This window comes from Danio rerio, chromosome 7 (genome assembly GCF_052040795.2).
Source record: "Danio rerio strain M-AB ecotype USA chromosome 7, GRCz13ab, whole genome shotgun sequence".
Taxonomy (NCBI): Eukaryota; Metazoa; Chordata; class Actinopteri; order Cypriniformes; family Danionidae; genus Danio; species Danio rerio.
In genome coordinates, this window is record NC_141027.1 from 57,932,475 (window position 1) to 57,957,013 (window position 24,539).

The window sequence follows — 24,539 nt, forward strand, 5'->3', positions numbered from 1 at the left end:
GAATTTAGAGAATCTCTTCATTTTTTTCCATGGAGCACAACTGCTACTTTCAGGAAAAAAATAAACTTGTCATATGTTGAAAAATGATATCTGCTCCAAGTGGAGTAGTGCATGTTAAATGATGGAATGTATAACTAAAATGTTGCTGCAGTATCGAGGTGATAAGAGCACAGAGTGACATCTGCACTTATATTAATTCCATTGAAAGATACCACATGACTGATGTCTAAGAAAAACAACCCAGATGTGAATCTCATTTGATTATATGATTATATGATGGACAGCACTGGAGTCACAAGTGATCCAAGACATTAAGCATGCCATCAAAGCAGAGGTGAAGATAAAAAGAACATTCTTCATACAATCTCTACACTTGATCTTCGGTTTTAGGGCCTGCTTTTCTTCAGAGATCAGAGGCTGCAGACATAGTACAGTGACTTTTACGGCTACATTACAAGAGGAAATTGCATAATGTTTAGTTTTAAATCTTATTTTAGTTAAAGGAGTTAAAGGCTTAGATTTATATGGTTATTTGAGGATTGGTTACTGAAAATGTGCTTATGGCCTGCGGTATATAGATATATAATGCTGTGTTCATCCAGAAGGAGGTCAGAAGGCGGTGAAGATCATGTCAGAGGCTTTAGCAACCCCTGTCTGTCCCATTAAAATGGCCTTATCTTTGCTTGTGAGCCTGCTTGGCTACATATTGTCAGATCCTCTGATGGAAATGAAAAGGCACTGAAGAGCATTATTCTTGCCTCTAAACCCAAAGACACTGCTTTCTCTTTTAGGTAAGTCAACGGTGACAAATTTAAGTGCTTCTCTACATTGAGAGAAGCCAGTCGAGGTGGCTCAGGCATCTGTTTTGGATGCCTCCTGGACACCTACATTAGGGAGGGATATCCAGGACACACTGGAAGAACTATATCTCTCCGTTTGTCTTGGAACACCCCTGAGAAGCTCTCCACTTGTTAAGTGTGATATCATATGAAACGTCTTTTGGGTCCAAACGCTTTATCAAACTGTATGGGGAGGCTCACAAATGGTATTAATAAACGTTTACAAAGTGCTGCAATGCTTTCGAAAATCACAATATATATATATAAATCTTATCATCGGATGGCCAGAAGGTGATACATTTTTTATAAATTGTTAAAATATTGGTGTCTGTGATGCAGCAAGTCCAGAGACTTTTGTGTACACTATAATTTTATATACAATTAAATTTTAATGTGTAATAGGAATAAAAAGAGGTCATAAACAAGCATTTTCTCAATTTAAATGAACTGGAAACAGAATTCAATACATTACGACTTAACAAGTGGATTGGAAATGACCTGGCCCAGAAAAGCAGATGAAAATGTGTGTGCACAGATTGTTTTTTCCCCACCATTCACTTGTTTTGTATGTTTTTGTTGTGCACCTTGCTTATGTTGCGCTGGTCAAGTATTCTTGAGTTGCTGTATTCTATGTAACATGTTGTTAATTCTTACATTGGTCACATGTCTTGGTATTTTTGTGTTGTACATGTGTTGTGCATTGTGTTTTCATGTTGTCTTGTTTTCTGCAACATGGGCTCATTCTGAAAATGTCCCCAATATACAATTATGGAAATAGCCAATTATGTAGCCAGAGGTACATATGGCTGCATTTCGTCTTTAGAACAAACGGTATGGGGTGGTATGACACCGTTCCTTTTCGTGCTTACCAGCTGACCGCTAACTTCTGTATGGACGGCTTTCCAACTGTTACTTGCTTGTCCAGTAACTTGCCATGTACATCGATAGACTTTGAGACACAGTGAGGAGTTAAACATGATGACAAGGTTCAGGTCCGGCAAAGAACAGTTCCAGAAAACGGGTGAGACAATAACAGAATTTAAAAAAATAAAAGTAATAATAAAACAGTAAATAACAGGGTGAGATTGTGGTAAAATCTGAAAACGTGGTAAAAATTAGGCAAGGGCTTTATTCTGGATTGCTTTTTAGAAAACTGTCAGTTGGGCTTAGCGAAGTGGGTGGGTGGGTAAATCAGGGCTTTTGAAAACACTATTGGTTGGGTTTAGGGATGGAGCAGGATTGGTCAGTCGCTCAGTCATTCAGTCAGTTGACAGTGGCCTCTGGTGGGTTTACACAGCATTCGCAAATGTCAGTAAAAATTCGAGATCTTGAAAAGTGTACACAGCGGCCTATGGTGGATTCACTATAAACAAAAACTACAAGAAAATGTAGCTCCTGGGACATATTTGGCACTCTCCAGAAATGTATATAGAGGTAAGTTTTCAGAATAAGGGTTGGTTTTCTGGTTTTCTGTTTTCCTCTCCATTTGTACCAGACGTTTTTATATAAACACTTCATGCTACTGGGGAACAATGTACAACTCTGCGCACTTCTTGTAGGTCTGTGGGTTTGACAAACCACCTGTAGGAGACACACTGTTTTCCTCTCTATATGCACCAGACATTTTTTAATAAACATTTCTCGTTTTTGGAGTGAGCTTCACATAAATGAGACACTTTCTTCTTTGTGTGTATATGTTTATATGAGTGTGTAGTATGTGTTTAACCCCTTTATGGGTACAATCACCACTGTGATCAGTCTGGTCCATAAATCGTATGATCACACTGGTGTGATTAGAATGTTCAGAATGCATACCATCAACTGCTAAAATTAAAATCTGATGGTTTACGCTGAAGCATAGAAAAAGATGTAATAAATCACAATTTCCAAACATATAACATTTCTATTAGGTTTCAGATATCCAAATACACATAACTACTTGCAAAACAGCATTTAAGTTTTGAAAAAATAATGTGAAAATACACGCTGACATCTATGGGGATGGCAATGATAATAATTTTTGAATATAACCGGACCATGTTCTGCATTCATATAAGATGTAATTGTTTATGTTGCTAGAACATTTACTCTATTTCTCTCCCAGTTAAGCAGCTTCTTACTTTCAAGTGTTATGGAAGATAATGACAAATAAACAAGTTGTAAATCCTGCAGCACTGATATCTCCTGCAGCATAGACCAAACATGTATGCGTCCATTACCCATCATATATCAATTAATTTGGTCATTATTTAGCTGTTTTTAAAAATAAAAAGCTTCTAAACACAGGTTTATCTCTGTATTACTGTTCTCAGATGAGCTGAAGGGCTTCTTTCATCCTTATTTGTAAGTCGCTTTGAGTAAAAGCAACTGCTAAGTGAATACATTTAAAATGTTTATGTAATGCATGGTTTTTGATTACTCTCATTGACCATGTGCTTGTGTCATGTTTTGTGCTGGACTTGTTTTGTTTGGCTTTATGTCCTTCTTGTAGATTTAACCAAGTACCTCTTATTGGTTTATTATTGGTTAAGCCATCCGTCCTTTTTCATTATAAGCTCCATGTTTGTTCTCCTATAATTCTCCTTGTGTCATTGTTTTTCTATAACCCATTGATTTCTGTCATCTCCTGCTCTGCTTTGCCAGAATGTTTTCCAAGTTAGTCTGTGTTTATTGTTTGAAATAATAATAGCTTATTGTACCCTGCAATTGAGTCTTCAGCTCATCCATACCCTTAAGCCTGAAAGCCTAACTATAGAGGGTTTGAACTTATGTCAAGATTTGTTCAGTACGTGTGGCCATAATTGAGATTCTTGGAACTAAACAGCAACAGGAATTGCATGGTTATTGTACAACTGAATACAGTACTTTGGTCTGCCTATATATGCTGTGAACCATGAAAAAGAATTCTCATAGGAAATCATATATTGGCTAATTAATATAAATTTAAAAATTTTAATTCATACAAAAATATACACTTTAAAAAGGAGGAACGCCCCCAAACCATTGAGGAATTGGGGAATTAGCAAATTGTACTAAACACTCAAGTTAAAATTAAGGCAACCAGCTTCAAGACATTTTTGAGCTAACTCAACTTAAATCGAGTCAAGAGCAGTACTTGGGTTGAAAGTTCAGTCAACTCAAAAAAGCTCTGCAGCAATTTGCCTTGTAATTATGAGTTTTTTTTTTTTTTTTACAGTATACTAGGGTAATTCTTCAACTAGGGGCACTTTTATATCCTTCGATAATAAATTCAAAAATATATATAATTTTGTTAAAATACCTCTTTTTTGTCAAACTAACAATAACCTACTTTAATTAAAAAATAGTAGCTTTATAGTATAATAGCTTAATAGTAGTTTTCACCTTGTCCCACACTGAGAGTTTTAAACTTTAATAATTAAAATAACATTTTAAAATATTATTTTTCTGGTATCTATTAATGTATCTTAGTTAAGCATTAGTAAAATTATTTAAATATTTTATAGTTATTAATGTGAGACTATTATCAATGTTATTTTTTATACAAAATAGCTGTGGCACAGTATCAGTGTTATTTCCACCATAACACTGTAATGTTGCTTTAAAAAGTTTGTGTGAAAGATTATTTAGGTGGTTTCTATGAAAATAAATAGTGCCATCTGAGAACATGTTCAAGATGGAGGGAATTCAATTTTTTATCAAATACATTTAAAGAAAAATAAAGGTAAATATTGCTTGATAAGGAAATACATTTATTCAACGTCATTTCCAAACATGTTGTACCTTCTAAGATGTTTTTAAAAACCAAACAAATTAAGGTAAATATAAGTGTTTTGTATACATGAAAAGCTAGTACCAATTCTAAGCTAATCAGTGAAGCTATTTTACATTTTTTCACAATAAACTGTTAAAATGTCATTTCCACCGGTCATTCCCATCACCGCACACATTTAAAAAAAATATTTAAAGAGTTCTCATCACACATTAAAAGTGTATTCACATTGTATAAGTTCATGCTCTACTATTTCATATACAAACTTTTTTTATTTTCTAGTAAGCTCTGAACCAAATTAATATTCAATTTTAGAATGTGTTAGGTGTACAACTCAGCAACTAATTTATTTAATTGACAAATGTATAATTATTATATATATTTTGGAAAGACTGATTAAATTAGATACAAAAATGATCTTAGACAATGTTTGACTGCCATAATTTATATCATTTTAAAATAAGCTGTATGTTGAGATGTTGTGGAATTGAAAATTATATAGTTTGTGATGGAAAAAATGTTTCTCTTTTATCTAAGTTTGTCCTCTTACACATCTCAAAATTAGACAAATTGTTTAAACTTATGAGGCTGTGTAACGTTAATTTTGAACAATTTTTTTTTACTCAACTTCACAAGGCTTAAAATGCCCGTAGTTGAAGAATGGCCCACTAGTGAAATCAAACAAACACTGTATGAAATGTAATATACAATACTTTTAGTTCAATTTAATTAAAAACAGAGATAAACAGAGTATGGTAAATTATATTTTTTTCTGATAAAAACATTTATTATTATGTTTATCACCTGAATTATATATTTTTTTATGTTGAAAGAAATGGGTAAAGAAGAAGAAGGTTGCTGATTCAAGCCCCGGCTGGGTCCGTTGGCATTTCTGGGTGGAGTTTGCATATTCTCCTCGTGTTTGCGTGGGTTTCTTCCAGGTGCTCCAAAGACATGCGTCATAGGTGAATTGAATTAGCTAAGAAAATAATAAATGCTTGAAGATTTTGAAAGCTTAAACTGCAAAATTCTGTCAATTATTATTTCATGACTAAAGTCTAAAGATTCAATATATTTTTGATTTACTTTTAAATATACTGAAAACCTGTCTCCAATTTAAACTGTTTACGAAGAAAAAATCTCGGAACCCGAGAGAGAGTGTTTAAAAGGATAAATGTACATACCTCCAGAGCATTACACACATCACATACCTCAGAACTTGCTGGAATCTCAGGCATCAGGCTTGCCAGTGTTTCAGGGTTCAGTGACTCTAAGAAATGCACAAACATACAAATGTTCTCTAAGTTGGAACTTTAAGTAAAAGAAAAAAAAAAGATAAATGAAATATAATGGCAAAATGGCAAAAGGATTCACATTGTGTGAAATTGTTGTATACTAAAAATTCATTTATTCATTCATTTTAGTTAATCTCTTTATGAATCAGCGGTTACCACAGCAAAATGAACCGGCAGCTTATCCAGCATGTTTTACACAACTTTTCTAGCTGCAACCCAGTAAACACCCACACTCTCACATTCACACACATACACTACGGCCAATTTAGCTTACTCCGTTTACCTATAGCACATGTGTTAGGACTATGGGGGCAAACGGAGCACATGCAAACTCCACACACAAATGCCAACTGACCCAGGCTGGGCTCAAACCAGCTACCTTCTTGCTGTGAGGCTAATTGCCTCAGTGCTAACCACTGAGTCACTGTGTTGTCCTTATGCTAAAAATAATTGACATTATAGTCGTATTATGTCTAGATTTTCTGTTAGCTAGAACACCCCAATAACACAAAAATTTGTTAAATTAAGTTTTCTTTTTTATTATTATTACAGAATTATTATTAAGGACATTCAGTAATGTTCCTTAAAATTTGTGTAAATGTTAGCATAATTTTGTCAAAAAAAAAAAAAAAAGTTTCTGGAAAACAATGTTAATTAAATAAAAGAAATTAAAACATTTTTAGAGAACAATGTTGCTGGAAGGTCTTTGGGATGTTACAAGTACTTGGATGTTTTCACAATGTTGATAAAAAACCTTCTTAGAACATTAATCTAATGTGAATTAAATGCTCTAATTAAATTTTGAATATACATTCTGAGAACCCTATTGTAGAATGAGACGTTATGAAAATGTTTCGAATAACATCATAAAATAATAAAATATAATGCTAAAAATAATGTTAATATATTGTCTAATGGGGCGACATAGTGGTGCTGTAGGTAGTGCAGTTGCCTCATAGCAAGAAGGTCACTGGTTAGTTGGCGTTTCTGTGTGGAGTTTGCATGTTTTCCCCGCATTTGCATCGGTTTACTCCGGGTGCTCTGGTTTGCCCCACAGTCCAAAGACATGTGGGACAGGTGAATTGGGTAGGCTAAATTGTCCGTAGTGTATGATTTTGAATGAGTGTGTATGGATGTTTCCCTGAGATAGGTTGCAGCTAGAAGGGCATCTGCTGAGTAAAACATATGCTGGATAAGTTGGCGGTTGAGGGCGAAGCAGTGGCACAGAAGGTAGTGCTGTCGCATCACAGCAAGAAGGTCGCTGGGTCGATGGTTCGAGCCCCGGCTCAGTTGGTGTTTCTGTGTGGAGTTTGCATGTTCTCCCTGCGTTCACATGGGTTTCCTATGGGTGCTTTGATTTCCCCCAGAGTCCAAAGACCCTGGATTAATAAAGGAACTAAGCTGACAAGAAAATTAATGAAATAATTAAGTTGTCGGTTCATTCTGCTTTGGCAACCCCAGATTAATAACATTTTTTAAAAACATTTTTACTTACTGAGAATTAAAGGATAACATTCTTCAAAAATGTATATAATATGAATGGAATGTTCTGGGTTTCCTAGAGATGGGTTGCGGCTGGAAGGGCATCCGCTGCGTAAAAAACTTGCTGGATAAGTTGGCGGTTCATTCTGCTGTGGCGACCCCGGATTAATAAAGGGACTAAGCCGACAAGAAAATGAATGAATGAATGTTCTAGGTGGCGAAGTGGTTAGCACTGTCACCTTACAGCAAGAACATTGCTGGTTCAAGCCTCAGTTGGGCCAGTGTCATGATTACCAGCGATTGTATTCCATAAGATCGCTGGATTGCACGAACAATCACCATGGACTACAAATCCGCCATTTCTGGACTACATATTCATACATTCACTCCGGGACACATGCTTTCTCATCTAGACTGATTACTCGCACCACCTGTGGATTGTCAGAGACTGATTACACACACTATTTAAGCCACACACTTACCCATTCAGTTTGCAGAGTCTTGTTTATCAGTAGATGACATTACAACACGTTATTCCTTGTCTTGTTTCCTCGTGTTTTACCTAGCCTTGTATTCTCGTTCTCCCTGCCTCTGACCATCTGCCTGTTATTTTGACTTTGACTCTGGATTGCTCTCATATATCTGTTTGCCCCTGTATTGACCACTGCTTGCCTGATTACGAATAAACCTGCATTTGGATCTTACCTCAGTTGTTGGTGTCATCCCCAGTGGTTACAGCCAGATGCCATTTATGTGTGGAGTTTGCATGTTCTTCGCTTGTTGGCGTGGGTTTCCTCCAGGTGCTCCGGTTTCCCCCAAAGACATGTGCTATAGGTGAATTGGGTAAGCTAAATTAGCTGTGTGTATGGGTGTTCCCAGTGATGGGTTGCAGCTGGAAGGCCATACACTGCAAAAAATATGCTGGATAAGTTGGCGGTTAATTCCGCTGTGGCAACCCCAGATTAATAAAGGGACTAAGCTGAAAAGAAAATTTAATGAATAAAGTTAGCAGTTCATTACACTGTGGCGACCACTGATTAGGGATTGTGGGATGTTTTCCAAAAAGAAAATAAGTGAATGAATGAATGAGAAAATGGAATGTTCTAATAATGTTATAAACAATGTTAAAACGGCATACATTAAATGTTATGAAAACATTTTGAAAATGTTAACCAAAAAGCCAACAGCCTGTGTGATAAGGAATTAAATAAATATGTAATTTTTAACAAGACTGCATCTATACCTTTTTCAGAGCCATGCCTAGAACTGTGTACGTAAAATCATTCATTAATAATCTTATTTTAAAACAACTGACTGTTATTGCAGTATAAATCTTCTGTTGCCGGATTGGTTTTGGCATATAGACATTTGTTTACATATGGGGCAGCCAGAAGATGGGCTCCATCTGCTGAGCCCTATATTCCCCCCCGAGGTTTCTTTCCTCGCTGCATTTGCCTTTGGCTTGCTTACAGAGAATGTGAAGGTACTCCTTTGTGAAATAATACAGGTTGTGAAAAGTCTGTTAGGTGTACAGTTTTGAGTAAACTGATGTGCCTGAATTATTGGTCTATTTGTTCTTCTTTGCTGGAAAGATTGCACTATGGATTTGTAGATTTTTAAAATTGTTCAAAACAGGCCTTTGTTAAAGATCAGTTTTTCCTGATGTGTCACAATGTTTTTAATTAAGGAAGAAGAAAAAGCATTATAGTGCTGACAATGTTATCTAAAATCACACGAAAGTTTTGAGTGGACTGGATCTGCATGTGCTTTGCAACACAAAAAAGTGGTACCTGGTTAAAACACAGTGCTATTTGCTGTTATGTCTTGCAGGTGTAATGGCACACGTCTGTTACCACACATTCATCAAAACAGGAACATTCCATCAACAAACTGCATGCCTAACTTCAGTAAAATATGACAACAAAAAGCTATTTTTGAGCCTGTTGTGCCCAGACATGTTGAACACACAGCACATGTGTTAAGAAAGTGACTGTCAAAGAATCTAGTACAGGTAAAGCATTGATCTGCTTAGTGGTGATCTTATTAGATGAGCAAACCATTGATTTTGAGGCACCTGAACCAGACATCTTGATACTTAAAGGGTTAGTTCACACAAAAATGAATTTATTATTAATAATTACTCACCCTCATGTTGTTTCAATTTCAATAGAGATCTTAGTTCACAAATTCAGATAATTTAGATGAAATTTGACAGCTTCCACATCCTTCATTTAAACCAATTGTCAAGACCTTCCAGAAAATTAAACAAAAACATTATCAAAAAATTCCATGTAACTTCAGTCCAATCATAGGTATTACAGCGAACACTTTTGTGTGCCTATACATCTTAGTTCATTTATATATTCTATCCTGTATCAGGAAAGGGTGCACATTTGGTTGGGGGAGATGTATTGCCCATATTAAATACATGCCCTGACCTGATATACATCTTCCTGGAACCGACTCTGAACTGCACAATATGTCTCCTTTGTCACATTAGAGTTTGTGCTTGCAAAATTCTGTCGTATGGCACTGTTAAATGAAGCGGGCTTAAACAAGTTGATTAGATGTTGAAAAAGTGTGCGATTGCGTCATATACTTAATTTCTGTACAGAAAAGTCATGTTTTGATCTTCAAGTGGTCTCATGCAATTGTTTGATGAGATTTCACAGGTCAGAGTTCACCAAGCTTGAACTATGCTGTGCAGTGACATGTGAAACTTTTCACACGAGCTTGCGTTTCCAGTCTGGACCCAGTCGCCGTATTTCAGAGAAGTGCATACTTGTTCTTGAGGGCTGGTGTCCTGAAGAGTTTTGCTCTAACTTTAATCAAAAACACCTGAACATGTTAATCAGTGGCTTTAAGATCACTAGAAAGCTATATAGTCAGGTGTGTTTGATTAGGCTCAGGGCTAATCTTTGTTGGACACTGGCACTCCAGGACCGAGTTTACCCTGCCCTGCTCTAATTAGTTGCTCTGTGTCTTATTAAATCATTGCCCACAGTTGCTCAGCAGCGTTTGTATGAATGTTGCCCTGTGTATCATCACTTTTAGAGGTGACTTATTTCATTGACTTGGAATTTTAAGGTTTTATCTGCATTTTAAATGATTTTGACATTTTGAGCGTCAAAGTTTTTGTATTCCATATGGCAAACAATATGTGTGTAAATAAATATTGTTTATTTTTTCATACATTATCATGACAAAGACCCTAAATGTACTCTTAAATTCTCTTAAATTTGGGGTAAAAAAAAACTAAGCAAATGCAGATAGAACTTTCTAAACCTAATTTCCCACTTGAAAATATACAGTGCATCTGGGAAGTATTCATAGCGCTTGACTTTATCTACGTTTTTTATGTTACAGCCTTACTCCAAAAAGGACTAAATTAATTTATTTCCTCAAAATTATACAAACAATTCCCTATAATTTTGAACTGACAAAAAAACCCTGAAAAATCACATGTACATAAGTATTTATAACTTTTGCTCAATACCTTGTTGATGCACCTTTGCCAGCAATTACAGCCTCAAGTCTTTTTGAATATAATGCCACAAACTTGGCACACTCGTCTTTGGGAATTTTTGCCCATTCCTCTTTGCAGTACCTCTCAAGCTGTATCAGGTTGGATGGAAAGTGATGGTGTACAGACATTTTCAGATCTCTTCAGAGATGTTCAATAGGATTTAGGTCTGGGCCACTCAATGACATTCACCGAGTTGTTGAGAAGCCACTCCATTTTGGTGGTGTGCTTTGGGTCATTGTTCTGCTGAAAGAAGAAATTCTTCTGTAATCTTCCCCAGCCTTGTGCCTCAAGACAATCCTGTCTCAGAGGTCAACAGACAATTCCTTTGTCTTCATGCCTGGTTTGTGCTTTGACATGCACTGTCAACCCTGGGACCTTATATAGACAGGTGAAAGACTTTTCAAATCATGTCCGATCAACTGAATTTACCACAGGTGAACTCCAGTAAAGCTGCTAAAACATCTCAAGAATGATCAGTGGAAACAGAATGTACCTGAGATCAATTTAGAGCTTCACGGCAAAAGCTGTGAATACTGTTGTACAAGTGATTTTTCAGATTTTTTTTAAAATAAATTTGTAACAATTTCAAAAAATATATTTTTTTCACATTGTCATTATGGGATATTGTGTGCAGAATTTTAAGGGAATAAATTAATTTAATCTATTTTGGAATAAGGCTGTAACATAAAAAACTGTGAAAAAAGTAAAGCTCTATGAATACTTTCCGGATGCACTGTAAGGTTCTGTCTGGCACATAATTAATTGAAGCACTTTTCAAGAAATACAATTAGTCTGCTTGTTAATTTAATAATAATTAAATATATATATATATATATATATATATATATATATATATATATATATATATATATATATATATATATATATATATATATATATATATATATATTGTTATTTTGTAACAATATGTTGATGTTTCAGAAATTATATATATATATATATATATATATATATATATATATATATATATATATATATATATATATATATATTTTTTTTTTTTTTTTTTTTTTTTTTGCTTTTAACATTTATTTAATGTTTTAGGATCAATATTTTGTCTTGTTCAAATTAAGTGTAACCCAGTAGAAGGAAGTTCTACAAGTTTTAAAGTAATCTTAAGGTTATTTATTTATTTATTGTCTATCTATCTATTTATTTATTTATTTATTCATATTGGTTCTAGAACAGAATTAAATCTAAAATGTGTTTTGCATTCATTTGTGAATATACATCCTAATGTTGATGTGTAATATATGAGCGTCTATCTCTGAGAATATGATAAGATAGCAAGTTTGATCAACCTTTACTGAAATACATGGGGTTAACAAGTTTGGTAGGTGTTCCTACATGATTGGTTTATATGCGTGTAGTCCCGGCCTCTGGTGTGGAGTGTGAAATGTGATTGGCTGTTGGGAAGAGAGAAGGGAGAGAGGAGACACAGCCGGCAGTTTTGGAAACTGAAGGGGAGACTCGCGTCGCGGCTGTTATGATTGCGTAACATTCACGGAGAATAAAAAACAAGAGATAGTAATAGATATTGCGTGTGAACAACATGTTTTTGATTACTTTGAGTTTGTTTTGTGTTTGTTTTAAGTTCGCGGTGTGTTTTCATCATATAAGTTTCCAGTGTCAGTTATTAGTCAGTTAGAGTGAGTGAGCATTTTTTAAATGCCTAGATTGTCAACTGACAGTTACGGAGGACTAATGCTGAACTGAGAGAGAGACGGTTAAACTGAAAATAAGGAGGAGAAAAAAGAGACTGTTAGATTAGTATGAAACAAGGATGAAAGAGTCAAAGAGGAGCAAATAGCACCACAAATAACCTGAATACTATGTGAGATTTGCCTCTCATCAGCTGGGGAGGAAAAGTGAAAGTGAGGATTTGAAAGACCCGCGGCAGAAGTTCGCCGATCGATCGCGGCTCGTTGGCCCGTTGTTCACAAGTGTTGTCAGTTTGGAGAACTGTCATATATTGCTGTCATCTGGATCGCTGTCATTTGGATTGCTGTCATCTGGATCGCTGTCAACTGGATCGCTGTCATCTGGATCGCTGTCAACTGGATCGCTGTCAACTGGATCGCTGGCATCTGGATCGCTGTCAACTGGATCGCTGTCATCTGGTTTGCTGTCATCTGGATCAAGGTCATCTTCATCTGAGGTATCTTGTTTAATTTTATTTGTGCTCAGGAGAGTGAAGAGGCCATTTTCATTTTCCCGGCCACAACGTACACTAGCAGCGATACAGGCCTGCAACGGGGGTGTATGAATGTGTGAGTGTGTGGGCCCACAGAGTATTGAGTTGTTTATGGAGATGCAGTGAGCATAAAATACTGCTGTGTGTTTTACAGTATAGATTTATACTAATAGTTTATATAGGTTTAATTCAGTGTGTAATTTAGTGACACAATTGTGGCCACTTTCAAAGAGAAACATATTCAGTCACTCTTGGTCACTTGTTGATTTGTAGGTTTGATTGTTGGAGTGTAGAAAGGTGGTATTTTTCTATATTGGTTTAATTGATATTCTTCATTGTACTGTAAATTGCTGGGTTTGACTTTGGGTCATTTTGCTGTCTTTTAGCGGTGCATAAGTTCTATATTTTGTATTTTGTTTTGCATCTGGGGTTTTTCCCAATGTTTACATTTCTATTCTAATTAAATTATTTATATTTTCTGATTTATCTAAGAGTTTTATTGTTCAAAGAGTTTATTTATAGTAATTTATTAAAACACAGGAAATATTTGTATTCTCATCTGACTTATTTACATTACGTCATTGAAATATATCAGAGGGGCCTACTTCAACATATTTGTAGGCGTTTAGTGTATTGAACCTGGAGCGCTATCTTAAACTTAATACACCTAGGTGGCGCTACATAAAGTGGGGGCTCGTCCGGGATCTCCCTCTGATACATCAATGATAAGTTCATAAAGAAAGAAGAGACAAGTTAAATTATCTGAATCCAAGCACCTACTGTCTTCTATTCAAAAGTTCATAAACTGTCGCTATGGCTTTGAGAAAGGACCCCAGTCTTCAAGCAGAGTTAACAAAATGGTGTGAAGCAGCCAGTATTGATTCTACTCATGCTTTAATCCTGTTAAATGTACCTGTTTACACAGAAGTGGCAGAGATTGAAGATGTAATGGAAACTGTCAAAGCTCTGGGAAGGGTTCGAGTGAGGGACACAAGAGAAGGACCTACTGCCCAGTCTATGATGGTTCTATGTGAGTGCCGACAAGCCACTGACTCCACCCGTATTCCTCCTGAAGTGACAAGGGGGGAAAAGAGTGAGCCCTGGTCAGTTATCGTGATTCAACCAAGTGAAAGTGCCTCTAATACAGATGCTGAAGGATTCTCTGAAAAGCTGACAAAGTTCCTGATGGAGGAAGGGAAAACTTTCAGTGACGTAAAAGCTTTAATTACACCCCACAGTGCTGGTGATAGTTCTCCTGAATCAATTATACGTGCAATGGGTGAAGTACTGGAAAAGACCATAAAGCCAACAAGTGATGGAAATGCATACCGACGACTTCGGACATTTTCAGCCATTGTTCCAACCCCAATTGGAGAGGAAAATATGGATAACTGGATAGATCAAGCAAGGCTCATGATAACTGAGTGTGACTGTACTGAAAAAGAAAAACGACGCAGAATCATGGAAAGCCTTAAAGGACCAGCAATGGAAATAGTGAGAGCTGTTCGTTTCTCAAATCCAGAAGCAGGTGCTTTAGAGTATGTGGAAGCATTAGAGAGTTCCTTTGGATCTTCAGAGTCTGGTGAAGATCTGTATTTTAAGTTTCGACTTATGCGTCAAAATGCAGGGGAGGCATTATCAGAGTTTCTGAGGAGAATTGACAAAGCTCTAAAAAAAGTGGTGGAAAGAAATGGCCTGTCTTTCAGAATGACCGATAAAGTGCGAGTAGAACAACTCATTCGAGGGGAAGTGAATTCTGATCTCATGTTGCTACAGTTGAGGCTTCGAGAACGTACAGCATGCCCACCTTCTTTCCTGAGTCTGCTGAAGGAAATACGTGAGGTAGAAGAGAGTGAAGCTTCTCGCCACAGAATGTCAGCTAAAGCCAAATCCATACAGTATTGTGATGAAACCACAAGCACATCTGTCATTCAAGAACTCAAAGGAGAGATTCAAGAGCTGCGTGCACACTTATGTGGAGTCATGCCCAAAACTGTTTCTACTTCTTCTTTGGTGGTTAAATCCAGAGAGAAACCTAACCAGATGGAAAAAACAGAAGATGTAGAAGTTCAAGAGTTAAAGAAACAAGTTCAGTACTTACAACAACAGTTGGCAGTTATGAGTGTCAGTCCTTCTCAGGGCTCACTAGAGGTTACAGAACAACGGCCAAAACCATCACAGTCCACTTCATCATTATTTAGCCGAAAGTCAACCAGAACAAAAGATGATTATTTCTGTTACAAATGTGGACAAGACGGTCATATTGCGACAAAATGTCAAGCCCCACAAAATTCAGACCAAGTAATCCAGAAGCTAATTCGTTCTTTGCGGCAAGCTAAGAGTTTTAAGTCCGAGGCTAATGAAAGCAGAAAAACCCAGAACCAAGTTTGTTTCTCTAAAAAGAGTCAGACAGACATAAACAAAGCCAGCAGTATTCCAAAAGGCCTAGTTGGACCAGCATCAACAGTAGAAGTGACAATTAATGGACATTTATGTCAAGCCCTGTTAGACAGTGGATCACAAGTGACAATAGTGTTTGAGAGTTGGTACTCTAAGAATTTAAATTATGTACCGATTCACCCCTTGACTGGATTATCCATATGGGGCCTCAGTTCGTCCAGTTATCCTTATAAGGGATATATAGTAGTGGATGTCACTTTCCCGTTCTCAGTCAGTGGAGTAAAGGAGCCGCTGTCCATCTTGGCTCTCGTATGTCCTGAACCTCAAGGGCCCTCCCAGTTACCAGTCATTATTGGAACAAACGCCAGTTTCTTCCAGCGCCTTGCTACTCTCAGTCATGATGTAAAATCATCCAGCACTGCACAAGCTTTAAGAATTCATACTAACCTTCCTGAAATCCATCTCAATCAGCAGACATGTAAAAATACCTTAATCGACCAGCCTGAGGGGAAAGTACGGTGGATGGGACCTGAAAAGTGTGTAGTTCCATCTAGAGGAGAAGTACTGGCTGTCTGTAAAATAGAGACTGAAAAACCCTTGAGAAAAGAAATTTTTGTGGTAGACTCACCTGAAGAGGACAATCTTCCAGCTGGTACATTCATAACTCCATTTGTGCTTCCCTTTTCCACCATTCAAGATAACAGTGTGCAAGTGTTAGTCCATAATGAAACCTCAAAGGACATTTCAATTCCATCGGGTACAATAATGGCCAATGTGTACCTTACTGACACACTTACTGTTGGTTCTGGGGAAAAAAGCTCTCAAGTAATTGACCCAAGCCTGTTTAAATTTGAAGAGTCATCCATTCCTGAGTTATGGGAAATGCGACTCCGTCAGAAGTTGGCAGTCAGAAGTGATGTCTTTTCTACCAATGAGTGGGATGTGGGATTAGCCCAAGGAGTTGAACATAACATTAGACTGACAGACACCAAACCTTTCAGAGAGCGCTCCAGACGCATCGCTCCTGCAGACATCGAGGATGTGCGACGCCATATCAAAGAACTTTTAGAGGCTGGAATAATTACAGAATCAAGAAGCCAGTATGCATCGCCCATTGTAATTGCAAGGAAAAAGAGTGGAGCAGTTAGGATGTGCATTGACTACAGAACTCTAAATGCTCGCACCATCCCCGATTAGTGCACTACTCCCAGGATTGATGATGCTCTGGACTGTTTGGCTGGCAGTAAGTGGTTTTCTGTGCTAGATCTTCGCAGTGGATATTATCAAATAGCTATGGCTGAGGAGGACAAAGAAAAGACAGCATTTATCTGTCCTTTAGGATTTTTCCAGTTTGAACGTATGCCTCAAGGGATTACTGGAGCTCCAGCCACATTTCAACGGCTAATGGAAAAAGCTGTTGGTGACATGCATCTCCTTCAAGTAATAGTCTATCTGGATGATATCATTGTGTTTGGGCGCACTCTTGAAGAACATGAAGAGAGACTATTAAAAGTTTTAGATCGACTCAGAGAGTGTGGCCTCAAAGTTTCAATTGATAAATGCCAGTTTTGTCAGTCCCAAGTACGTTATGTGGGGCACATTGTGTCAGCTGCTGGAGTATCACCAGACCCAGCTAAAGTTGAGGCAGTAACCCGCTGGAAAATGCCCACTGATCTGAAATCACTGAGATCCTTTCTTGGTTTCTGTGGATTTTACCGACGATTCATAAAAGACTACTCAGCCATTGTAAGGCCATTAACAGAACTCACTAAAGGGTACCCACCAACATCTGGCCAAAACAAAAAGACAGCAGATGTCAGAAAATATCACAAAACGTCTGAGCCTTTTGGAGAGCGTTGGGATGATAACTGTACAGCAGCATTTCACAAGATCATTTATTGTCTCACACATGCCCCAGTACTTGCTTTCGCCGACCCTAACAAATCCTATGTTCTTCATGTGGATGCTAGCCTTAATGGTCTGGGAGCTGTTTTGAATCAGGAGCATCCTGGTGGACTTAGGCCAGTAGCCTATGCAAGCCGAAAGCTGAGTGCATCTGAGCAGCGTTACCCCATTCATCAGCTTGAGTTCTTGGCGCTTAAATGGGCAGTTGTGGACAAGTTCCATGATTATCTTTATGGTGCTCAGTTTGTGGTGAAAACAGACAACAATCCACTTACCTATGTGCTGTCCAGCGCCAAGTTGAGTGCAACAGGTCACCGATGGTTAGCTGCTTTAGCCACATACAACTTTAGCTTACAATACAAGCCTGGGAGTCACAACACGGACGCTGATGTATTGTCACGCTACCCCTTTGAATCAGCTATCTCAACAGAATGGAAGGAAATTTCAAAGTCAGGAGTAAAAGCTATTTGCCAGCTGGCAAGAATTAATGAAAGTGATGAGTCATCCTCCAGGCTAGTGGATCATCTATGTGTCTCTCCTCACAGTATCCCAGAAGCATTTGCTTGTCCCACTTCATTGAGTTTCAGTCCTATGGAACAGTTGAGCCATGAGGAGTTAAGTAAGGCTCAAGATGAAGATCCTGTAATTGGTATAGTGAAGCGAGAATTGGAGTCTGGACAAATACTTACTGATACTAGGAGTTCAGATGATTCAATTGCTCTGTTACGGCGGCAGGGACCCAAGTTGAAAATTGAGAATAAACTTCTGTACAGAGTTACCAACAGTTCCTGCAGAAAGGAAAATATACAGCTTGTCTTACCCTCAAGGTATTGGTCCCATGTACTGCGCTCCTTGCATGATGACTCTGGTCATTTGGGGGTAGAGAGAACAACTGAACTACTGAGAGATCGATTCTATTGGCCCCGAATGTCTCGCTATGTGGAGCAGTATGTTAAGAATTGTGGGCGATGTGTAACAAGAAAAACAGTACCTAAGAAGGCTGCCCCACTGAACCACCTAACCAGCAATGGGCCATTTGACTTAGTATGTATTGACTTTTTATCTATTGAGCCTGACTCCAGAGGTCTAAGCAATGTTCTGGTTGTAACCGACCACTTCACTCGCTACGCACAAGCATTTGTAACCAAAGATCAGAAAGCACTAACTGTGGCCAAAGTACTGTGCGACAAATTTTTTGTTCACTATGGCTTACCCACCCGAATCCACTCAGATCAGGGAAGAGACTTTGAGAGTGGTCTCATAAAAGAAATGCTTAACATGCTTGGTATAAGAAAATCCAGAACGTCACCCTATCATCCACAAGGAGATCCTCAGCCAGAAAGATTCAACCGAACACTGCTGTCCATGCTCGGTACTCTGAATCCTACAGAGAAACACAGATGGAGTCAGCACATCAACCGATTAGTGCACGCTTACAACTGTACTAAGAATGATGCAACTGGATATTCCCCGTACTATCTTCTATTTGGAAGAGAGGCTCGTCTGCCAGTGGATGGGTGTTTTGGAACTTCACCTGATGGAAAAGGAGCTGGTAGCCATCGACAATATGTAGAAAGAATGAAGTCAGAGTTACAACAAGCATATCAGTTGGCAACTGAAACTGCACAGAAAAGTCAAAAGAGAAACAAACGATTGTATGACAAGCACATAAAACATCAGACACTGGCTGTAGGAGATCGTGTGCTGACAAGAAATCTGGGTATGACTGGAAAGAACAAACTTGGTGACAAGTGGAATTCTGTTCCTTACCTGATAGTTGAAAAGCTGAATAACTTACCTGTATATCGTTTAAAACCTGAATCTGGAATGGGAAGTGTGAGGACTCTTCACAGAGACCATCTCTTACCTGTTGGGGATGATGTGAGATTGTCTGATTCAGGAAAAATTCAAAATACAGCTGCTCCAACAGAGATCAGGACAGAATCTGTGGGGAGAAAATATGGAAGAGGATTAAAGGAAATAAATCAGAACATGACAGGAAGTGGATTGAGAAATGACTCAGACAGTGAAGAGGATGACTTGTGGTATTACTACCCGAATAGGGTCGATGAAACTCAAAAGTATGTAACACAGGAGGAATCTTCAATAAATGAGGGAGCAGTTTACAATAAGGATGAATTGGAAACACCCGCTGCAGAGATGGATGACACATCAGTCACTGACCAGGGCCACGAAGCAGTATTGGAGCAGACTCCTGAGGAGCTTGAAGATCCTGCTCTAGAAGGGGGAGATCCTGGAACAGCCAATACTACTAGAGAGGTAGTAGAGCATGTTCATGTGCGACCTAAGAGAAACACAAGACCTATAGACCGATTGAGCTATGATTGTCTGGGGAGACCCACTAACAAGTCTTTAACCTTAGTTCACAGAGGAATGGTTGTAAAAGTACAAGGTGGGGATAGTTCACCAAAGTTTTGTAATACAGTGTGGTGCCACCCTATGGCACGGTGTACTCATTGTGTTCAAGTAAGCAATTGTGCTGAGCCTGAGATCACTATTGAAGTTTAATGAGGTAATCTCATGAGGACATGAGATGTTTAGAAGCGGGAGCATGTAACCCAGTAGAATGAAGTTCTACAAGTTAAGTTTTAAAGTAATCTTAAGGTTATTTATTTATTTATTGTCTATCTATTTATTTATTTATTTATTTATTCATATTGGTTCTAGAACAGAATTAAATCTAAAATGTGTTTTGCATTCATTTGTGAATATACATCCTAATGTTGATGTGTAATATATGAGCGTCTATCTCTGAGAATATGATAAGATAGCAAGTTTGATCAACCTTCACTGAAATACATGGGGTTAACAAGTTTGGTAGGTGTTCCTACATGATTGGTTTATATGCGTGTAGTCCCGCCCTCTGGTGTGGAGTGTGAAATGTGATTGGCTGTTGGGAAGAGAGAAGGGAGAGAGGAGACACAGCCGGCAGTTTTGGAAACTGAAGGGGAGACTCGCGTCGCGGCTGTTATGATTGCGTAACATTCACGGAGAATAAAAAACAAGAGATAGTAATAGATATTGCGTGTGAACAACATGTTTTTGATTACTTTGAGTTTGTTTTGTGTTTGTTTTAAGTTCGCGGTGTGTTTTCATCATATAAGTTTCCAGTGTCAGTTATTAGTCAGTTCAGAGTGAGTGAGCATTTTTTAAATGCCTAGATTGTCAACTGACAGTTACGGAGGACTAATGCTGAACTGAGAGAGAGACGGTTAAACTGAAAATAAGGAGGAGAAAAAAAGAGACTGTTAGATTAGTATGAAACAAGGATGAAAGAGTCAAAGAGGATCAAATAGCACCACAAATAAAGTGAAAATACTACGTGAGATTTGCCTCTCATCAGCTGGGGAGGAAAAGTGAAAGTGAGGATTTGAAAGACCCGCGGCAGAAGTTCGCCGATCGATCGCGGCTCGTTGGCCCGTTGTTCACAAGTGTTGTCAGTTTGGAGAACTGTCATATATTGCTGTCATCTGGATCGCTGTCATTTGGATTGCTGTCATCTGGATCGCTGTCAACTGGATCGCTGTCATCTGGATCGCTGTCAACTGGATCGCTGTCAACTGGATCGCTGGCATCTGGATCGCTGTCAACTGGATCGCTGTCATCTGGATCGCTGGCATCTGGTTTGCTGTCATCTGGATCAAGGTCATCTTCATCTGAGGTATCTTGTTTAATTTTATTTGTGCTCAGGAGAGTGAAGAGGCCATTTTCATTTTCCCGGCCACAACGTACACTAGCAGCGATACAGGCCTGCAACGGGGGTGTATGAATGTGTGAGTGTGTGGGCCCACAGAGTATTGAGTTGTTTATGGAGATGCAGTGAGCATAAAATACTGCTGTGTGTTTTACAGTATAGATTTATACTAATAGTTTATATAGGTTTAATTCAGTGTGTAATTTAAGCTGCTTTTCCACTATCGTGCCAAACCGTTCTAAGAACACTTCGGTACGGTTACGGTTGTTTCTCCACTGAGCCTGGAACGGCGCGGCACGATTACAAACCGTTCTTGGCCCGGAATTCTCGGCACGGTTAGACAACCGTGCTGAACTGTGCTGACAGATTCTGTGTGTTGACGTCGCGACTCGGTTGCTAAGCTACCACAGCTGGCTCAGCAGAAGCGCGCTAGTCATCAGACATCCTCAATAAACTACAGTACATTTAATATAAAATAATGATCCAGGTCTAAACGATACAGTTTGAAAAGGGTTTTAAAACCATAGAGCAGTCTCTGGCAGAGAAGTGAATAACTCATCACATTCTTACGAAGATATTTTATTCATTAAAGTTATTATTTTATTGACTTGAATACAGACCTACTTCGCCTGCTGAATGTGAGTTTATTGCACACAGCGCTGTATTACACAGCACAAAACTCGCTCTGATCCGGGAGAGACATGCCAGCGACTTGCGCTGCTGACTTTTTTCTCCTGCTGCGCATCGAATAAAGCGAATAAAGTCACGATTTGCATCGTCGATGTCCAAATTCCACAACAACATCACTACATCCATGGAACACGAACTTGCAGACTCTTTTAACAACGAGGAAATAATTGCACTTTTTAATTCAAAGCCAGGACAGCTTGTTAATACCGGCGAGACCACCTGAAGGACGGCGTGTTCGTGTTGTAATGTCGGCCGTCCAAAAGACTTTGCTTGAAAGCTTTACGGAGCGGCACTGTAACTGTCCAAGGTACTGTTGTATGATTTATATTATAGCATATGCACTAATAAACAAGTCAAAAGAATGAATGAATTAAATAAATATGGATTCTTAAATGTCAGTATTGCTTTTACTCAAAAAATATCAATACGTTTTGACAAATGTTTTATAAAAATAAAATGAGCAATTTTCATCATTTCAGCTATAGGCCATTATATGATTCAATTATACATAAGTTATATGACATTTATGAGGCATGTAACATGTTTCTGTGTTTTTTTTGTTCTTAGTGATCTTTTATATAGCTACGCAAATATTTTCTAAAACGTCTAGCAATAATTCGCCTACAGCTTGTTAGTTAATTATGAACACAAAAATAATTATAATAATAAAAATAAAATGATCAAAATAAAAAGATAATAGAGCATCATTTTGCTAAATATAAAAGTGCTTTATATGCTTTAAATCCTGCGATATATTTTCATATTCGTTTTTTATTTCACTTGCTGCATTCGTTATTTAATGTTTGAATAGTAAAACAAGTAACAGCCATCGCTTAATTGGTTTCATTTTACCATCAAAATGTAGTATATTTTATATCATTATCAACTTTTGATATAAAAATGCAGTGTAATTTAATTAATTGTTAAAAATGAAATAATTTATGTGCTGTGTTTTTATTAGTGAAAGTGCCCGCTCACCTTTGACAAGGCCTGTCCAAAATTATATTTCTGCCACTATAATGCAAATGCATTATTATTGTTGTCTTATCATTGTTTATTTTTCTGTTATGTTCAGAGATTTTAAATATTATTTATTTCCCCTACAATTATTTTCAATCATCACGTTACATTTTGGTAATTTTCCCTCCAAATAAAATTTAGCCAGAGCTGCGCAAGATATGAATAAATAAGGGTGCACATGTACCTATATTTAGCACCCCTATATGATAGAGCGGCATAACAGTGTTTAGTCACATGGTTGCTTTTGCTTTTATGAAAAAATAAATAAATAGTTTCGGCTCTTATTTAACTTTAATTGAACAAAGGGAGCCGTTTACATTGTGTTACCAAGGCAACTACTGATGCGTTTTGTGTAATGTTTTAAAGAGCTTTGTCGCAGCACGACCGTGGAAAATGAAACCGTATCCGTGCTGTCTGGCCCGGTTTGGCACGGAATGGAACAGTTCTGTTTAAAGAACGATTCAGCACGATAGTGGAAAAGTGGCTTTAGTGACACAATTGTGGCCACTTTCAAAGAGAAACATATTCAGTCACTCTTGGTCACTTGTTGATTTGTAGGTTTGATTGTTGGAGTGTAGAAAGGTGGTATTTTTCTATATTGGTTTAACTGATATTCTTCATTGTACTGTAAATTGCTGGGTTTGACTTTGGGTCATTTTGCTGTCTTTTAGCTGTGCATAAGTTCTATATTTTGTATTTTGTTTTGCATCTGGGGTTTTTCCCAATGTTTACATTTCTATTCTAATTAAATTATTTATATTTTCTGATTTATCTAAGAGTTTTATTGTTCAAAGAGTTTATTTCTAGTAATTTATTAAAACACAGCAAATATTTGTATTCTCATCTGACTTATTTACATTACGTCATTGAAATATATCAGAGGGGCCTACTTCAACATATTTGTTGGCGTTTAGTGTATTGAACCTGGAGCGCTATCTTAAACTTAATACACCTAGGTGGCGCTACATAAGCATACAAAGCTGTGCTAAATATTTTGTCCAGTGCAGATGTAGCAATTTTTTAAAATTAATATGGTCATATTTATGAAATGAAGAAACAAAACTATATCAAAATAACACAAACAGGAAACAAAATTATGTGGAATTTAGACTGCTTTTGAATTTAGACTGCTGTTCTTGACAAGATTGTCTATGAAATACTCAGACAGGGAGGTTTCTTCTCAATTTTGTATAGCACAACATTATTTAGTCGATTCTGGTTTTGCGTTTCTTTACCACTGTCAACTGAGCAGAGTGGTGAAATGATAAAGAAAGCTGATCCTGATTTGTCCTTGAACTTTATAGAGTCAATCTAGAGTTGGACTTTGTAGATTTGAAACCTTTTTTTTTTTGTCATTTAATAAGAATATGTCAATAATTCAGTTTAGACAAAAATGCCAGACAGAACCTTATAATTCTAAGATGAAGATTTGACTTAGGCCTTAGTAAATTTGTGAAAGAATGCATTGCATCTATGCCAACTAATTCTTATTAGATTTTAAGTAGTCTGTTAGGTTGGGGTTAGGGTTAGTGTAAATTAACATGTACTTGCAAAGTTTCTTATAGTCAGTTAAATGTCTGTTGAAGGAACAGTATCAACAGATATTAACAGACAGTCTACTAAAACTCAAATGGACCATCAAAATGAAGTGTTACCGGTGAATTTGCCACACTGACCAACAGAAAGCTATTGTGCTTCATA

General features: G+C 37.5%; 2 protein-coding genes across 2 annotated transcripts in view; one reads left to right on the forward strand and one right to left on the reverse strand.

The window, feature by feature from the left end:
- Positions 1–24,539, reverse strand: part of LOC147843209 (uncharacterized) — a 527,423-nt gene that overhangs the window by 259,279 nt on the left and 243,605 nt on the right. The gene's annotated exons all lie outside the window — the stretch shown is intronic.
- arsj (arylsulfatase family, member J) overlaps positions 12,361–24,539 on the forward strand; it is a 28,819-nt gene continuing 16,640 nt past the window's right edge. The window contains exon 1 of the mRNA XM_087261962.1: positions 12,361–13,072. The gene's annotated coding sequence lies outside the window, so the exon portion shown is untranslated. The remainder of the gene's footprint in view (positions 13,073–24,539) is intronic.